This window comes from Malus sylvestris, chromosome 6 (assembly GCF_916048215.2).
Source record: "Malus sylvestris chromosome 6, drMalSylv7.2, whole genome shotgun sequence".
NCBI lineage: Eukaryota > Viridiplantae > Streptophyta > Magnoliopsida > Rosales > Rosaceae > Malus > Malus sylvestris.
Genome location: NC_062265.1, coordinates 21,483,583 through 21,504,370, shown reverse-complemented (window position 1 = coordinate 21,504,370; position 20,788 = coordinate 21,483,583). Strand labels below are relative to the sequence as shown.

General features: G+C 35.0%; 1 long non-coding RNA gene across 1 annotated transcript; it reads left to right on the top strand.

The window, feature by feature from the left end:
- The first annotated feature begins 5,240 nt into the window (after nt 1-5,240).
- LOC126625292 (uncharacterized) lies at nt 5,241-7,481 on the top strand. Its single transcript, XR_007624374.1, has 2 exons — nt 5,241-5,506; nt 7,009-7,481. It is a non-coding gene; the product is annotated as an uncharacterized LOC126625292 (long non-coding RNA).
- The last annotated feature ends 13,307 nt before the right edge of the window (nt 7,482-20,788 follow it).

The window sequence follows — 20,788 nt, the reverse complement described above, 5'->3', positions numbered from 1 at the left end:
TGAACTTCAGTTGTTGTATTAGAACTCTAAGTTGTCATTCCAATGATAGATGCAGTAGGAGGTGCACCCTGATATGAAAAATTGTTCCTATGATAACATTCTAAGGCAATGTGACCTTTCTTGCCACAAAATTGACACATAATGAAGCCCCCAGATGGTTGACCACTATCAGTCTTGAAAAAGCAATTTGGTGTTGTGTGACCCCTTCTTGAACATATCTAGCATTCAGGAGAAATTGATGCCTTGTAATTTGTATTGCCATTCCAGGAATTCCCTTGCTTGCCTCCATTTCCAGAAAAAGAATTATTAGATCTTCCGTTTGATTGAGAGCCTTTTCCATTATCATTGTAGAAGTTCGAACCATTTCCTCCAAAACTATTTCCTCCAGGCCTATTCCCAAAATTTGAATATGATCTAGGATAGTTGTTTCCACCAGAGAATTTCCTGTTGTTGTAATTAGACATTTGTTGTGAATTAAAGGTCTTTCCACCATTACTTCCATAGCCAGATCCTCCATTGAAACCATGTCCCCCTTGATTGCCCTAAGTATTTGAGCTTTCACCTTGTTTATAGCCTTGGTAGCCTCCTTGAAAACTTTGTGATCCTGAGGAACTTCCTTGAATAGTCATTGCAGACATTGAGTTAGACAAGGTATTAAGTTTTGACTCAATACTTCCCTCAGCACCAAGAAGCTGAGCCCTGAAATCTTTCAATGAAATTGGAGTGTCCCTTGCAAGAATTATTGTCTTGATCATCTCAAATTATGATGGCAACCCAAATAAAGTAGCTATCACCAAATCATTGTCAGTGATCTTTTCTCCTGTAGCAATTAATTGGTCTCTAATACCTTTCAACATGAGTAAATATTTATCCACTGAACAGCCCTCTTTTGTGCAGTATGAAATTCAGTCTTAAGTTGATTGATTCTCACAACTGAAACAGATGCATATCTCTCTTCTAAGCATTTCCACACTTCCTGGGAAGTCTTGCAACCAATAACATGATCCATAGCTTCATCCAAAAGTGATGTAATTAACAAACTCAACAAGGAAACATCTGTCTTGACCCATTTTTTATAGGCCATAGTAATTTATTTTGTCACACCAGCATCAGGAGTAATGATAAACTTTGGTGGACACTGAGATTCCCCAGTAAAGAAATCAAAGAAATCAAAGAAATCATATCCCCTAAGAACCGACTTAAACTGAAGCTCCACTTGACAAAATTATCTTCTTGTAATTTGACAGTAATCATACCCAAAAGACTCTCAATTTTAACAGAACTAAACGTCATATCTTCACCAATGAATACAATTTCAACAAATGAACAACTTTTGCAGAATCTTGAACGAATACACTCTTGGCAATCGGTCTTTCGTGAGTGTAAAATCCCCAACAATCAATCAAAGAATACCCAACAATCAATCAAAAAACCCAATCTTTCAGCAATGGCAATCGGCCTTCATTGGCCTTCATTTGCTGATCAGTCAAGTAATGGCAATTGGCCTTTAAAATCTACTAATCAATCTCCTACTTAGAAGAAATGGCAATCGGCGTTCATATCCTTCTAAATCAGTAAAACGAGAGCAATCCTTCACTATTGATAGACTTGAATGATTACAACCAACTCATTTCTCAGTTATATAGAGCTTGAGAGAAACTTAGCTCCTACACTATTTGTCTAACAAATATAACCACCTATAACTAACTATATCCAATCTTATCAGCTACAACTAACTTGCTGACATGGCACTGCTGATATTCTTCAACATGTAGCACGCGAATAATTACAATATCCCTAGTTATATGATCCACCTATGTACCATGCTACAGATTGTATTTGATCTCCACTATCGGACTATATATGAATAGAATTGGAGGGCTTTGATTGGCATTTTCTCATGAAAGAATTCTAAACATATGAATTTTAGATGTTTAGACAGATTGCAATAGTAATCTGTCATGATCTATTTAGAAAATTCTTCCTTCACAATTCAACCCAAACTGAAATGATTTCTATTTTACCCTTTCAAATTTTAAATACAAAACCACCCATACTTAAATCAACTTAATTCTAGTAAAAATTCATTTAAAAGTTTCATCTTAGAGTAGGATCAATCAACTCAAGTAATTAGGCTTATGTGAAGAGTAATAGTTGTATTATGTAATAGGAGTAAGTTGTATAAGTAGGATCAATCAACTCAATCAGGCATTGATTATATAATCAGGCTGTGATTAGGCTTTTATTATGTAATAGGAGTAAGTTGTATAATTAGACATGAATCAATTAATTAGGCCTTATCCTTGGGTGTGATTTCTACTAGTATAAATCTCTATGAATTAAAAGAATGATGGATAGAAAATAAGGAAAACTAATTAAAAGGGCTTGAAAACTTGGGGTTTTAACGATAAGAACAAAATAAAGGGTAAAGTGAATAGTACTAGGATTGCCTTTTTAGTGTAAAAATATGGTTTTTCGTTAAAGTGAACAATACCGGGAGCTTTCATTAAAGCTCCCTACAAAATAAGATAATTATTCACCGATATACTAACTAATAGGCCTTGTTTGAAATATCATATCCAATACAATGCTTTTGACCAAAACATTTTCTGCATTTCATTTAAATTGATTTCCCACAGTAAAGCATGTCGAACAATACCTCATAATGAAATAATGAATAAAAATGGAAGAAGAATACAAATATTCTAACAGTACCAATTCCATTAGCCAAATTGCAACCTGACATTAAGAAAAGTGCTTTCTAATCCTTGTGCCGCTTCAGAATTATATCGGAAATAGTGAAAATAACTGTGCAACAATAGAGACGTAAACACTTCTATGTAGATTTAAGGTTTTAAACTCGCCTTGCTGCACCATTGAATGCCATTGGAATCATGTATACCATTGAGCATGTGTTAAGGATGAATATGTAAACAATCCGTTAGAAATTTTGTTGTTTCTGTTTCATCTTCATCAGATGCATATAAGATTTTGTATTGCTCCCTCACAGATCAATTATATGATTTTTATTTTTTTCTTGTTCTTTTCACCAATGACACAAAGACCAAAGAGCAGAAAGAGATTTAGAGAAAAGAGATAGGACCAACTAAGGATATGTTCATCAAATAAAGAATTCTCAAGTAAGGAAATTTATAAACTCAGCTTACAATTTGTACTAAAAGATAAGCACCTAATAGCAACACCTCATTTTTCAATCTCATTTGTGTCAAATACAAGCAAAATTCAATTAGGGTAGACTGCGATTTGACCCCCTAAACTATTACCCCATTTGAAATTGACCCCTGAACTATTTGTTTGGTAAATTAACCTACTGAACTATTTAAAATCAGCCAATTTACCCCTTGTTGTAGATTTTGTCCACTATTCCATCATATTCAAGGGCAAATTAGTCTTTTCGTCATTAATTCTTACTTGTCAATTACAACCACTAATAAAATAATGACACGTGGATACAGAATAATTCAAAAACTTATAGCATAATAAGAAACATAAAGAAACGAAACATTTACATAAGAACCATTTCATATTGTCATTACACATTATTATATGTCCACATGTTATAATTTTATTGGTAGTTATAAGGGACATGTAAGAATTGATAATAAAAAGACTAATTTGCCCTTGAATTTGACAGAATAATGGACGGAATCTAACGACAAATGGTTAATTGGCTTATTTCAAAAGGAAAACTAATGAAAATGGCTTGAAAACTTTGAGTTTTAACGATAAAGACAAAATAATGAGTAAAGTAAATAGTAGTAGGTTTGACTTTTTAGTGTAAAAATATGGTTTTTCGTTAAAGTGAACAGTATCGTGGGCTTTTCGTTAAAACTCCCTATTTCAATTAGTTCAAGGGTTAATTTACCAAAAAAATAGTTCAAGTAGTCAATTTCAACTAGAGTAAAAGTTTAGAGGGTCAAACGATAATTTACCTATTCAATTATCCACATAAAAAATTCAAACTTTGCAACCCAGACAAAAATCTCAAATAACAAGACATTCACAAACTCAGTAAAATTATGAAACCGAGAAACAAACTACGAAGATTATAAGGTGCATTACCTTGGCAGATTTGTATAGCATACCAGTGAGAAAATAGAAACCATCTACAGATATTGCAAGTGAAGTTATTGTTTTTTTGTGACTAATTTCGAATCATTCTTCTTAAGCAATTTACCAGTCTACAAATTAATCGAAAACACTTAGAGCCAATCAAATTAAAGAAAAAACAATCTATGCTCAACTATTAACGTAGAAACTAAAACAAACCCAATAAACCCACATGCCGATCCTACCAAAATCGAATTGAATCGAACACCTTTGAGGCATCATATTACAAACTAGACAACAGATCAAACAAAAACCACAACTTGATGCCATCCACAAACAAACAAAAGGAAACCCAATTAAACACTACAAAAAAACAATGCATAAGTGATGGAATTACTTGTAGCGCTAAAAAATTCATCACATTCAAGTAAAATAAGTGAGGGCTTTTGAAAAAGCGTCACATAAAGATATTTATTGGAGGTATAATTGTTTTAAGCTTACATACGTTACATAAGAAGCTTAAATTCGTCAGAAATATAATGCGGAAAATTTTACCGCCCAGTGAATTATGAATAAGTGACGAAAGTACATAATTCGTGACATAACATAAAAGAATGCAACATAAATACATGAGAGGATAGGCAATGCATCACCTATTGTCTCAAAATCAGAAAAGTAAAATAAAATAAGAAGTAATCAAATTACAAACCCAAACCGTAAAGCCTCATCGTATGCAAGGTATTAAATATCGATGATATCGAAAATATCGGTAATCTAAAAACACGGAAATTTCGATGGAAATATCTGGATATTATCGATATCGATAAAAATTGAATAAAAACCACGGAAATTGTAAGAAAAACTTGGAAATTTTTATTGAAACTTTGCAGGATGTTTATTTAGTCAATTATCTATTAGTTTATCATAAAAAATTAGAAGGAAATGCATTGCATGATAGATATAACTGATTTAAGTTGATTATATAGGGAGCTGACAAATATTGTAAGTGTAAAAAATATGTAGTAATTAATGAAAAAAGTTTAAATACGCCATAATCATTTATATATAATGAATTAGTACAATATTTTACACTTTATACATTGCATGGTAAAATACATGAGTGACTTAGCAAGGTCTAAAATATCGATCGTATTCCAAACAAATATCGATACTGTTCTGCAAATTCGCCGCCGACGGCGTCCACCACCTCTCTATCGTCTCCCTCTTTCACCTACTCTCTAACCCTCTGCGCCCCACTCCTCACTATCTCCTCTCTCTAACCTATTGGGGAAAGAGAAATCTTCAGTTATTCTGCTCTCTCTAACCTTGGACGAATTCTCCGTGTCTATTTGTCTCTTCATTTCACCGATTTATGTCTCTCTACAGTGGTCTCTCTCTAAAAGCAACTGAAACATTCTCGAACTCTATTTTTCAGGTGTGTCCTATATATTTCTCTTAATTCGATCAATTTCTCGATCTTTGATTTTGATTTGGCTTTCTTTACGATTTTTTACTTTGTCTGTTATTCTGATTTCAATTTGTAAAGTCGAACTTCTAGTTTGAAATTTCAGTTTTTAGGTTTATGATTGGGAATTTGAGGTTGGAATTTTTTTTTTTTTTTTTTTGGTCTATTGAGGTTGGGATATTAGGGTTACGGTTAATTAGGGGGATGCGATTTGGGTTTGAAATTTTTAAAAGTTAAAAGATGCAATTTAGTTCTATCTTTAATTCAATTTTTCCCGTTTCGATTGAGGATTAGCAAAAGAGCCATATAAGTTGAGTGTGTGAAGAGATTGTGTCAAAAGAGTAAAGACTTAGAAACGGCAAACAGGTACTTGGGTTGTCTGTTTGAGTTTGTGGGGTGATATCGGTCTGAGTCAACAAGTTTCTTCTTCAACGCCGATCACCATCCACCAGGTTTCTTTTTAATGTTGTTGAATTAGAATCTGTTGATTTGGGGGTTAAGGAATTGGATGGGATGCGTACTAGGTTAGTAATTCCATCCTTTGTTAAATTCTTAATCTTGATTGGTCGATTGCTAATTTGCATGATTAATTGCAATGTAATTGTACATGCTTGCTTTTTCTGCGTCTTTGTCTTAAGGCTATATGGATGAGATTCTTAAAAATTCTGGGCTACAATTGAATACTTCAATCTGAGAATTGAAAACTTCCGCAGTAGTTCTTGAATAATAATGCTACTATTACACACAACTTTGCGTAAACAAGTCACAGCTTTCCTTATAGCTGCTGTCCATCCATTAGTCACCTCATAAAATTTTAGAGCTAGCCCAGGTTCCAATCTTTTGTTTTATTTTCATCTAAACTTCACATGGAATAACAATTTGAGTAATCTTAATTTTCTTTTGATCGTCTACATTTTTCTGGGACCTTTACCCTTCTAAATTTTGCCCCTCCCCCCTTGCGACAATTCCTGGCTTCTTCACTGGTTATTATATTTTTCACTATTGTTGTGACTTAGGGCTGTGCAGAGGAGCAGAGATGAATATGGAACATTTTTTTGATATTTTGATCTCAGTTTCTTTTTTGAGTTTAGGTTTCAATATCTGGATGTGGGCAGGTTCTCTATAAACCAAACTATTTGTATACAGGTGAGAAAGCAATATGAAAGTCATAACATATAGCTTCAAAAGAAGGCAATTAAATTTTTTATTTGTCACCTTGCATTATTTTTTGGGATGTGGAAAAAAAAGGAAGGTTGATTAATGTAGGAGGCCAAGAGAAATAAGATAGATGTGTTTGTTTTCCTATTGAGAAGGTTAAATTTTATTCTTCTTTGTGTTCTACTAAATGCTTATTTATGTTGCGTAGAGTTGCTGAAGAATTGAGATTTTCTGGTATGAAATTATGTATGTGACAATTATTTGTAAAATACCGGAAAATAGGTGGTAACGAACTTGCTTTTGCTCCTGACTAGGTATCGCTATTGGATTGGTCTTGCAATTCCTAAAGGCTAGCTCATCTTTGGCTAAACCTGAACCTACATGTTAAGTCCTACCTTTGTCATTCCAGTATACATGTTCTCTTTCTTTAGCATTTATCATTGTAATTGACTTTTCTTGCATGCTAGTTGAATAACATTGACGAAGTGTCGAGTTATGTTTATAAGAGCTCCATGAAAGAAGAACGAAGAGCTGAGAGCGCAATGGATTTGCAAAATGAGAACGAAGATGTCATCGCACAATTAAAGGTTAAGTTTTTGGCTGCAAGTCCGGGGTAAACATAAGTTGCTGTTAAGTTGCTGTTAAGTTGAGATGGGAGACCGTAAGTGTTTCCGACTGATACTTGTTAGTTTTGTGGATGTTCATGTTAGGTTTTGAAATTTCACTTGGTGTATGTATTTGACTTATGTGATTAAAGTCTTGATTAATAAATATGTGATTAAATGAAGTATACATTACATTTGTTATGAATTCTAATTTCAAATTATGAAACAAGGAATCTATGGTAATTGGTTCATCACATATTGGAAATAAATGGGTATATGACTTTGACATATGTGACGTACCCTGGCTCACATATCAAAGAAATAGGTGAGAATTTTAGCCTCATTTACACATACTGTATGCGACGAATTTGTAGAATTTGTATGTCACTAAATCTTCTTTTTTGTGACGCTTACTTCATCATATATCTCTTTGAATCCGGTATTCGAATCAATTATTAGGAGGCTAAAATGGTGTCACGTATACATAAAAATAAAAAAAATATAAAATTTGTCACATATACTTTTGGTGATGCCTCATCGATGACGCTCGCAATGACGCTGAAAATATGTCATCAAATATGATGCATTTGATCTTTCTATGACAAATATCTATCGTCGCATAAACCCTATTTTCTTATACTGAAACCCACGTTCCATTCCAACTAAGCTCTCCCATCTTAGGTCAAGAGTGTCAAATAATTGATTCAAATCATCTATTTCATCACCAACATTACTTGTTGGACATTTCATCAATATCATGTAAGATTATATGCAATCTAATTCTAAGTGCAATATGGCAAAATATTTGGATTCTCAAAAAATTAAAGTAAGAATTTAATTAACAACTAATATTTTGCCGAAAAAATTAACATAACTATATAACAACAAATCACAAAAAATTAACAATTATAATTAACTCAACTTTTAAATTTTGGCTTCGGTCTCATTATTTTGTTTTTAATTCAATATATTTGTGTAACATAGGGTTTCTTGTTGGAAAAGTGGTTAACCCTTGAATTATGGCTGTTGTGTTGGTTGCTATTGCTAGATCGACAGGTAAAAATCTCAATAATGTTTATGGCATTTAATGATGTTTACTGGTTAATTTGAGGGATGGAGAGATCTCTCTAGTACTTTCTTTGAAGATATGGAGGATATGTGTTTATTGCAAATTAAAGTACAAAACTCTTTTATATATCAATTTAGCATTTGCGCATGTGATTTTGGTAAGATAAATTTTACCTTCTTTTATTTATTTATTTTTTTTTTTTTGTCATCGTTTTCCTTCATCAAGTCTAAAAGAAAAAAAAACATGCAGTGCAACAAAATATAAATAACAATAGGCCTCTTGATTTTAATCTGCCATCTATTTGGATCAATTTTTTCCAAGCCTAATTAGTTCTTAGAGTTGTGGTTTATCATGTTTAAGTATGTTAAATACTTTATATGTCATCTTTTATTATGTGCTACTTCATGCTTTGTGTAACTTTTAATGCTTCTCCACAATATGACTAAAGAAAGAAAATTCTTATATGATCCATTGTTATTCATTGTCTTACGATTGTATTTTGTTGTTTTCAAGTTTATTTTTCTTGGTTTTAGTTGGATTTCAAGTTGGGTTTTCTGAAAGTTTAAATTTTTGCAAATGAGTAAAAACACCACAACAGTTTTTAGACATTCACATTTAGATGCACTAATTCAAATTGGCCTCAATCGTAGACAAAATCCAATTGAAAAGATGTCATACTGTTGGCTCATACTTCTTATTTGGTTCTCAAAGTGTTGTCACAATAACACTAAAGTCAAAAGAGCAAACTAAGTAATCGTAGTTGTTCAAGTGAATCACATGCGCACAAAATTAGAAGCTAAAATTTCATAACAGAGACATACCTTTGTATGAATTTAGATTACATAGTAGCCAATAGTCGAATCCCCTTTGTATATAAACCAACAACAACACTGATATTATTGTTTTCCTGGCAGCAGAAACAAAGAGAATCTTTAAACACTGATTGATGTATGCAAGATTGCCTCAGTAATGGAAGTAGAACATCATAAATATTAAAGTGTAGTTGACCAATTGGACAACAAAAATTTTAAATGTCTCACACTGCCATTGGGACAACTTCAAAACACTTGAAACTTCATTTTAAACCAGTAAAGACACAAACTTAATCAATTAAATACAAATATATTGAAATATTGACAAATGAAAACACATTGAGAAATAAAGAGTGCATGATAGGATCAACATTGAACAAAGCATGAGAACTTTTAGTTAGAAAACATACTAACAAATAACTAAATGAGTACTAATTAAAAAATTTAAACCATCAATATTATAAACATAAAGAAGATAAATACATTAGAAAAATATTCAAATAATTACGTAATGGGATAACCAACAAAGTTTGCAAAAACTGAAGTTATTTTCCAAAGCACAATTTGGCTTCGTAAGTCTGCCAAAAAATAAATAAATAAACAACAATTAAATTGTTGATTTTGTCATTTCAGTTCACATTCACATATAAAAAAAATTATTTCACATTCCCACATACGATATTGTTTGGACCCGATTTTACATCATCGGCCCAAGCGATCGAGGCCGTTGAGTGGGCATGATTCTCGACCGCCAGATGAGAAGGTGGAGATAATTTGATTATTAAAGGATAATATTATAATTATCTTTTAATATGAATTATCTCGGTATCTTCTTAAACCAGATAAATAGAATGTGATTCATATCCCGAATAAGCAGTACAATTCGGATTGATTTGGGATGCCTGACAGCACTTGGAAGTAAAATGAATTTAAAATTCGTTTGATCAGAATGATGATGGCTATTGTGGATGAGGTGAGGATGAGATAGGAGACCTAAGGGGATGTTGTCAGATGAAGTGAATTGATGATGGACATGGCATGTATGCCGTGTCAAAAGCTATCAGCCATATATATATATATAATTGACGACATTAGGTCTGCCAACACATTATATATATATATATATATATATATATATATATATATATATATATTGGGTGGTTGATTAGATGGACGTTACCCAAGCATGCAGATTATCTTGGATTCGATGAGATAAGATGAGTTTTAATAGTTTGGGAGTCTTTTTCAGCTTATCAACCAGTGCGTATTCGTCACTATAAATACAGAGTCGCAGGCAACGTTCAAAGGACCTCCAATTCAACACACAATTGCCCTGCGCAAACTCTCTCAACAACTTTGAGATTTTTATTTTCTCTTTCCGCTGACACATGTTCCGTTAGCATCAACAGCACTGTGAAAGCAACCGGTGATATCTTAAGTCGGCATAGATAGCTCTGTCATCGTAGAATTAGTCGGTCTCGCAGTATCTTCCGTTGGCATCAACAGCACTGCGGTGAGGACGGTTGGTTACTTATCCAAGTCTCGATCGAGAAGGATTTCCGAATCCTTATTGATTGAGGTCATCTCATTAGCCTTCTCGGCGAAGTGAGGTGTTACAGTTTATTGAGCTCGGCGCATTGCACGCCGAGTTATTTTATGATTGGATACTCCTAAGTGGGATTTAGAGTTCGGCATTCAGACGGCCGAACCACGTTCACTATTAAGACTTATATTCGCTTTGAGTATTTGTGCCCTTACACTTTGGTGTCGATTCGGCGAGAGCTTACTCTGACGAATAACATCACTGTGACCGAATCCGACGACGGCGATTTGTGAACTTCGTAAGAATAGTAACCTTGTCTTCAGGTTCGAGAGCCCAAGAGGCCGAAACGTGTTCCTTTCTCGGCCGCAATCGCAAGACGTAGAAGTCAGTCGCGCACCCAACGCAACATCAACAAATTTACTCCTCGGCCGACGAGTTGGCACGCCCCGATTCACCGAAGGACGTAGTTAGCTTATAGATTACTCGGCCTGCGCGCCACGTAGGCTTGGTAGTTTTTAGGGTCAACAGATATATATATAATTAAATCAGGCAAGTAGCTTTACAGCAGTGCAGTCCATTGGATTATCCCCTAATTCTTCTGCTTCTCATATTGCACAATGTGTTTCTAGAACTTCTTTGCCATAAATAAGGAATGAATACAAAGTTTCAAGTTCATCAAACATCTTTTACTGTTCTTGATGCAAGACTTCCCAAAAAACAGAAAAATAAAAAGAATTAACAAGCAACAGTTGAGTGATACTTCAAAACTTCAAAAGTAAAGTAATGTGTACCATATTATGTAAAATTTGACTTTAAAAGATAAAATAACATATTGCAAATAGAATTCTGATCATTAAAAACTGACATACATGAAGGAATTACCTCAAATTTAAAGGCTCGAATTTGACACCTCAAAGAATAGAAATGCAGCTAGATAAAAACTACATAAACTAACCAGATTCAAATTCTAACTTCCTAAGTTTTCTAACAGAGTGAAGCACAAGATACCAAAACTTTCTTTGGATGGCAAGGTATCAAAAGCTTCTTTTCTTCACCCAAAATATTCGATCTTATACTAAATATTCAACTTACATAAAAGAAAAGGAGAAAAAAAATGAAAATACTAAATATTTAAATCATGAGAAACAAAAAGGGAAAACAAACAGATTGCTAACATTTATGACTTGGCAACTGAAATGCGGCATGCCAATTATTATAAAAGTATGCATGATTGACAATGCCTAAAATCCTAGGAAAGTAGCAGTAATGAAAATAGACTCAAAACAAAAACTAATAACCAAATAAGAAAGATGAATCTGTTAATGTGCGAAAGTTTAAGCATTCACTAGTATTCCAACTTGAACGGCGTTAGATTTAGCATTCGTCTTCAGGTGTCGTCTAGATCCATTCGTAGAAAGTGAAAAATTATATGTAAAAGTTATTAGAAAAAACAGAAAAAGAAATTGAAGAGCTTAACATAGAAATTAAAACAAATCCAATTAACCCACATGCCAATTCAACCAAAGTCAAATCAAATCGAATACCTTTCAAGGATTATATTACAAACAAGACAATAGATCAAGCAAAAAACGCAACTTGATGCCATCAACAAACAAAAGAAACCAAATAAAATCCACATTCCAATTCAACCAAAATTCAACAAATTTGCCCCCAATTAAATCCACAGAACGAGATACAAAGGAAAACCCACTTGTAATAGAAGAGAAATCGAGAGAGAAAGATTTGAACTTACTATTATGTTGGAACTTGGAAAATACAAACTACAACACTAGATGCTCTTGCCCCAATAACAATAGAGTTGTGGTTTAAAGAATCACTAACAATCATGCATCCATGTAAAGAAAAAAAATTGATTTGAGTAAAGGTGCAAAGCTTCTCCTTTTAAACAGGAATTATAGCAAAGTTAGTGACATAACTCATTCCCAAAACTATAGGACATTTTTCTCAACAAAATTTGGAACACTCTTCTAGCTCATTATGCAAATCGGTGGTGCCTGATGATAGAAGCTTATCACAGTAAATTCATTTAGAAAAATAGTTCAAACAAAACATTTTTTGCAAAGTAGTATTAGTATACCTTACTGTCAACTCGATAACGACAGGTACTACGAGAATAGAAATCAAGAAAACATAACAAAAGGTGTGAAATAAGTCCATATTTGTAAATATTACCCAAGTGTTTTGTTGTAGTCATTGGAGTAGCATTCAACCACATCACACCAAGCAACAAGAGCACTTGCAATAGGTCTATTATTAAAATAGTCTTGACCAATCAAAACTTTAAAAATTAACCTGAATTCTCAATTATGATTATGTTTATGAGACTCCATAGAATTTATGTTTAATTGCAGGATCAGGTGCATCCATTTCATATAGATTAAGAAATACAACACAATCAAATTAATAATAAAATACCTTAATTCAAAGATAAAGCCTGTGAATAGAGAAATTGTCAAGCCTTAAACAGAATGCAGTATAGTTATGCTTTTTGCGACAAAATAACCCTTTTTTCTCTTTTAAAAAATTACAGGAAAAACTAAAAAAATGGAAACAAAATTACGTCAAACGATTAGGGAATTTGCAAATTGCTACCAGTCGATGATTTTGCAGAAGAAATCTCTAACTTGAGTGAAACAGAAAAGCTATCAGGTATTACGTATGTAGGAAGGAGAGGAAGAGAGGCATTTGGCACGGCTACTACGGAGAAGAGTGGTGAGGTCGGAAAGTGGAAGTTGGTGAATGTGTGGGTGGAGTTGGAAAGGCGGTTGAGGAGGGGTTGGAAGATGAGGCAAAGAGGGAAAGGGGAGCAGGGAAGAAGTGGTCGATGGTAAACGAAGAGTGAAGTCAAGAGATTTCTAGGAAGCAAATGAAAACGAAGAGCTTTTTCATCCCCCTTTCCTTTGTACTATGACCGAGACGTGCACAATAAAGGTAAACTTGTAAATTTACTGTGCTACACTAAAAAAGAGGGACATGGACAACATATGAAGGGCAGTTTGGTCAAATCACTGTTAATGAACAGTATTCAACAAACGATATAATCTAAACTAAGGATGTGGGGAAGTGGGTTAAGCCTCATAATTAATGGGCTAGCAATAAGGTGGTTCAAATTTGCATTTAGTGAGAATCGAACTTAAGACCTCTTACTTACAAGTGAAGAGGAAGACCACTAGACCATAGTACTAAGTGACTTATCAACTGAATTTTAGCATAGAAGAATATAGGGTACTGCTAAAGAAACCATCAATTTAAATCATACGACATGATTGTTGATAATTGGATTATTACTTAACTGTTGATAATGTGCTTATATTCTATTAGTGAGACAACACATGATTTGTAAATGTGGTCTAAAAAATTGGTCTACCTAGAATTATTCAAGAATATATAGATTTAGGTTGTTTAAGGAGAGGGGTCCTCATTTTATACACAAAATAAGAATTAGTTGTGGAACTCACTTCATAAGCTTTTACGATGACCAGAACAATCTAATTTTTAAATATTTCATCCTTGCAAAAACTCATTTCAATTCAAACCATTCACCCATTTACTTCTCATTAATGTTTCTTTGAACAATAGGTTTGTCAAAAACTTTCATCACAGTTAGATCATTTTCAAGTTGGTTAATATTTTGCAAAATTGATCCATGCATGGAGACTTAAAAACTAGATGGTTCATCATTGAAGAATGTTTGATTGGGCCCACAACTAGCTAACAAAAACAAAGCTAAAATCTCCAATTCAAAGACTAGTTCAATAAAAATAAAATTGTTGTAGGCCTATTTAACTGAGCTATTCTAAGGGAATAAGAGAGGGGAGGCCGGTGGCAACAAGAGAGAAAGAGAGAGATTTAATTATGAGGTGTGTGTTGTATCACCCCATTGTGTCTTTATTTATTGTAGTATGATAGGTAAAATCCTTACCCTTTTAGGATTACAACTCTTAATAGGAATTAGACTACTAAAGGGAATATAAAAGATATCCCTAGATACACTATGATTTACACAATCACATTCATATTCCAAATATGACTACAACATTCCCCCTTGAGTGTGTAAATACTCAACAAAACATCGCATCAGATCTTCAACAGATAAAATAGAACAGTTGATGAAGTCATCAGCACAATGGGTGCATGTAAGTCTCAAATTTAAAAGAAAGTATGCATTGGTAGTAAAACTCACAAAACCTCACTATGGTAGAACCCAAGGCATAGGGAAAACCCATAGACTAAGGATAAAAGTGAGAAGTATGCATAATGTCTAAAACCAATGTCAAACAGGACGAAAGTAGTGAACTCAACGGAGTATGATCATCCCAGGATGGGTGCTTCGTTAAAACCTCGTTAGGTAGCAAAAACCCAGTAGAAAAAATGTTCTTAATCATAGGAAAATGAGTACATTAAGATCAAATGAGTATGCTTCAGGATACTCCCCTTGAGTTAAACATAATTTCCAAATAAGAGAACTACAAGTGATTCAACTCAGATAATTTACGCATACCGATTCCTTCGACGAGCTTCTAAAATGTAGACTTGGGCAATGACTTGGTGAAGAGATCAGTCAGGTTATCCTGTGAACGGATTTGCTTGACATCAATGTTTTGATGTTGTTGTTGCTGGTGAGAATAAAAGAACTTCAATGCTATGTGCTTGGTGTTGTCTCCCTTGATTTATCCCTTCTTTAACTGCTCGATACTACTGCAGATGTATCCCTTCGAATATGTTCCATGACTGCTCTCAACCAAAAGCATTAAACGATGCTTCATCCAGGGTGAGAATCTCAGCATGGTTTGAAAAAATCGCAACTAGCATTTGCTTGGTAAACCTCCAAGATATAGCGATGTCTCCAATGGTAAAGATATAGCCCGTTTGAGAACGTGCCCTGTGTGGGTCAGACATATATCTAGCATCTGTGTAACCAACAAGGCAAGAAACAATCCAAGAACCGAGAAAGGCGGCAACTCTCGAAGATTCACAAGTATAGAACAAGCCCAAATCCATCATACCCTTGAGGTATTGGAAATGTCTTTAACACCATTCCAGTATCTGCATGTGGGCGATTGCTGTATCTAGCCAATAAATTAACAGCAAATGAGATGTCAGGTCTAATGCATTGAGCCAAGTACAATAAAGCTCCAATTGCATTTATGTTTGGAACTTCGGGTTCCAAAATCTCTTCCTCGTCCTCTTTTGGACAGAAGGGATCTCGTTTAGCATCTAGTGTCCGAACAACCATAGGTGTACTCGAAAGCTTCGCTTTATCCTCATTAAAACGTTGCAACACCTTTTGGGTGTACTTTGATTGATGTACTAGAATTTCATCTGAACAATGCTCGATCTCCAAGCCGAGATAATATTGACTTTTTCCAAGATCTTTCATCTCAAATTCTGATTTCAGGTGGGCAATTTCCTCAAGCTATGCGGGACTTCCAATAAGGTTCATGTTGTCGACATAAACTGCAACGATTGAAAATCCCAGAATGTGACTTCTTTATGAACACGCATGGGCATAATTCGTTGTTCACATAACTCTGACGCAGAAGCCCGTAATGGATCGTCTGCTATCAGGGTAGCCAGCCCATTCGACATCTAATAATGCAAAGAAGGTGGTTAACGGTCTTGGAGTGAAACCACACATTCTTGTGGGTTTGTTGTCAAATATTCACTTAGACAGTTATACCACATCCGCCCAGATTGTTTCAATCCGTAGAGTGAACTCCTCAATCTAATCAAGAGAGTGTTTCTTAATCTAGAACTATTTGAACCAGTCAATGGAAATCCTTCTGGAACTTTCATATATATTTTTGTATCTAGATCCCCATAGAGATACGCGGTTACCACGTCTATAAGCTGCATATTCGAAAACTACCAAACTGATTAGGTAGCGGAACGTTATAACGTCCATTACTGAGGAATACGTCTCCTCATAATCAATCCCAAGGCGCTGAGAGAAGTTTTACACTATGAGGCATGCTTTGTATCACACTATTTCATTCTTCTCACTACGCTTCCTCACGAGAACCCACTTGTAGCCAACAGGTTTCACATATGGTGGAGTATGAGCTACAGGCCTAAACACCTTATGTTTTGCAAGTGAATCGAGTTCGACCTTGATGACTTGTTTCCAGTTTGACCAATCTGTTCTATGTCAGCATTCATCAACGAAACGTGGTTCAATGTCATCACTAAGCATGATGTCAATAGCTATTGTGTACGCAAATGCATCGTCAACAATCATCTCATTCCAATTTCAAACCCCATCTAATATTGCGTAGTGGACCGAAATCTCACGATTCTCGGGAGGCCGGTTTGTCTCATCTTAAGACATCACCGTAATTTAAAATAACCTCATGCGTTTGAACAAATGAGTGAGCGATGGTCAGATTCAAACTAGGGTCACTAATTAGTGCCGATTCCTCTTCTGGGGTTGTGAATCTTTTGAACCAAGGGGTCTGCCACGCTTCAGGATCGGAGCTGATGATTAGCTAGCCGCCAATGTACCATGCCACGTGGAAGTTGCGGCCTCCCCACCTTTGGGGATGGTATGACCTTCCCAGTTAGTGTTACGACGTACGCAGGGTACATCTATCCTTACAAGTGAGTTTGCAGCTAGTATATGTGATCTTGTCACCTTTGCTAGATCAGTAAAAGCATTTGGCATGCTCTGCGCAATGCCCTGAAGATTTATAATTCGTTGCATCTCAATTTCAGACTGAGCAGTGCGGGGATTTAGATGAGACATAGTGGGAGCATACCACGACAATTCGCGGTGTTATCCAGGAACATTAGCATACTTATCTCCCCTTACCGACGGGAAGATTGTCTCATCAAAGTGACAATCCGCAAAACGTGCAGTAAATAGATCTCCTGTCAAGGGTAATCAAGGGTTGAGTATTCAACTTCCCCAAAGAACACGCTTTGCATGGAAGGAATCCAAGAGAGGTAACTGATGGCCATGTGATGATTTGAGGATACGGCGCATCTTGTCACGTCCGGGATGTCCCATACGTTCATTCCAAAGCAGCAAAGCGCTCTGGAACTCAGGCCATATGGTGGGCTTCTATGCCGCGAATGGTTGTTATGTACAAATTTCTCAGGAGACGTTCTAAATTCTGGTGAATACACGTTTGGGCATATTTGTATGAAGTGATACAAAGAAATTCAGAACCATTATCTTCAGTGGTTTCAATATGATATTGATTATCTTGAATATCTCTGAAACTCAGCAACGTTCTTCCGGAACGTTGAGAATAAAGGGCATCTTTAATGGTTAAGACAGTACTATTGGACAACATGATACGGGTCTTTCCGTATCCTTCAATCAGGTTGGATAGGCCTAAGAAAGTTGTCAGAAGTGTTTTCTTAGGTACGAAGTTAGTAAAATAGTGTCGCTCACGTAATATGGTGTGCGTGGTAGCACTATCAACCAAACAAATAACTTCCCCACTAGACATATACCTAGAAATAAATTAGTTAAATTGGTCTCATGCATAAATATAATTTCATTCATTCAATTAATCAATTCGAGAAATAATATCCATAAAATAACAATCCATAATTCAAAACAAACCAAAACCAAACAAATTATTCCAAATACTTAGAAAAATTGTCCAAAATTAAATCATAAACCTAGAAAAATATTGGGGGGGGGGGGGATCCGACCACTCCTAGTAGGTTCGGCCACTAGGGGTAAAACACCCTAAAAACATGGCTAAAATTTATTCATCCATAGAAGCTGATACCTTCTGAAAATCTGATATCTCCATAGATGTAGTAGCATTGTCACGCCCCGATCCCGACATACGTCCAGGATCGACACGTGACGTCACCAAATACCCATATATCTAACATACCAGTCTCCGAGTTATGTACCAAGCACATGCCATGCCTCGAATTTCATAGTAATTTTTTGAATACTTTATGGCTGCATCTAACCTCCTCGTTAGACTGCCTACGTACCCTCAATAGGGATCAAGCCATTCGTAGTTCATCTTTCACTACCCATCTACATTTACTAGAGTACGTTCAAACCGAAAGATATAACATTCTTCAATCAATCATTAGAACTTGACAAGTATGGAAGTACTAGATTCAGGGCTACATAACAATCTAATATGACAATCAACATTTCCACTTCATCCGTCATATAAATCACTATGTTTTCAACATGGAACCTAAATCCACCACATGTAACATATCCAAGAACCAACAAAGCACAATATTATTCTCAAGCCACTTTGAGCAATGAGACTAATCATAATAACAACAATCATATCCCACATCATTCTGCAATCATTCTACTTTATCAATTCTGAAAATCAAAGATGCATGATATCTATAATTACTATGCTATTCAATCAATAAGGTCCCATATCAATTCACAAATTTTAATAAGGGATCCCTTCATAATTCCCCACCTAGATTCCAAGTACTAACATGATGAGTCTAATTTATGCACAATGTTTACTGTGAACAATTCATATTCATTCGACTCTAAGGTCGGACTACCTTTATGGAAATAAGCAAGAGTAGGGATTCTAGACCACTCAACAGAATCCAACCAAAATACCAAGCGATCTTTTGTAATCTCTTCATACTTAACATCTATACAATCACTGCCTACACCATGGAAATCGTGCATCGGTATCAAGAACTTAGATAAGCTGCAAAGCTCGGGTGAGTTACAACAATGCAAGTATGTGATAATAATGATAAAGCCAACCGTCAATCACAGTTTACATCTCTTGAATATAAATCTTTCATAAAAATTTAATACCAAACATTTGTAAACTTCGAATGAGTCACCCAGACATCCAACGGTTCATCTGAACAAATCACCACCGCTCACAATCATAATCTCATACAACACAATGAAAAGTAGGGTTAGAGTGACACAGTTCGGTCGAAGCCTACATCTCTGAAGCTATCTCAATTCAAATTCAATGAATCCCAAGGTGAGTACGATCCCGGACCATCACTCAACGGAATCACGAAATAGGAGGAATTATGAACCATCTCTCAACGGAATCCAAACAAGCATATGATTCCGGACCATCACTCAACGGAATCACATAATAGAAGGGATTCCGGACCATCACTCAACGGAATCCAAGCAAGCATATGGCACCTACCAAATGTACCAGGTATATCTAAACCTCATCATCTCCATAATTACAACGTAGTCACCTACCACATTCACTTCTCGTGGCCACCAACTAATATGTTCCACCAGCATATAAGTTCCACAGAATACTTCTAATAGGATTCTAAGATCACATGGTCATAACATTTATCATACTTATCATTCCCATTACTAAAAGATAATTAACACACATATATTACAACCCTCATCAGTACACAAACCAAATCATATTTAATAAATGTAGGTCTATGACTAAATATATATAAATCACATTTCCATAGAAATCACATTTATAAAACCAAGTCGTAATCACAATTGATATTAATATAAGAATTTAAGGTAATCATCATAGCCCATATTTTCAAGTCACTCTCTAACCAATGTAGGCCCACTCGGCTTCACTGTGTCTCTCGTAGTACCAATTTTTGTATTTAGAACATTTCGAGACATGTTGACCAAAAGTCAACTCTCGATCAAAGGTAGGGTTCACAATTCTACATAACTCGATCCATAAGATCCGCACATTGGATTTCGGATCCGTAGCTTTCTAAAGTCCACATTATGCTCAAAGAACATACTAAAATCTCATCACGATCCAACGATCGAATCTCCGCCAATCGCTAGAATTAGGTGACGATTAATAATTAATTTTACAAACTTAGAAATCTAATTCAAAAAGATCCGTACGTCGGATTCCAAATCCATCAATTCCAGTTATCCTCAAATGTTATGTTCTATAACGCATTAAAGTTTGGTGACGATCCAACGGTCGGATCGTCGATTCACATTTTGACCAAGTAAGGTATTGTAACGAAACTAAGTCCAAACAATCAAATTACGCCATACGGATATCAAATCAAGGCATCTATTTGAACTTAAAAGGACATCATCAGCCCACTGGC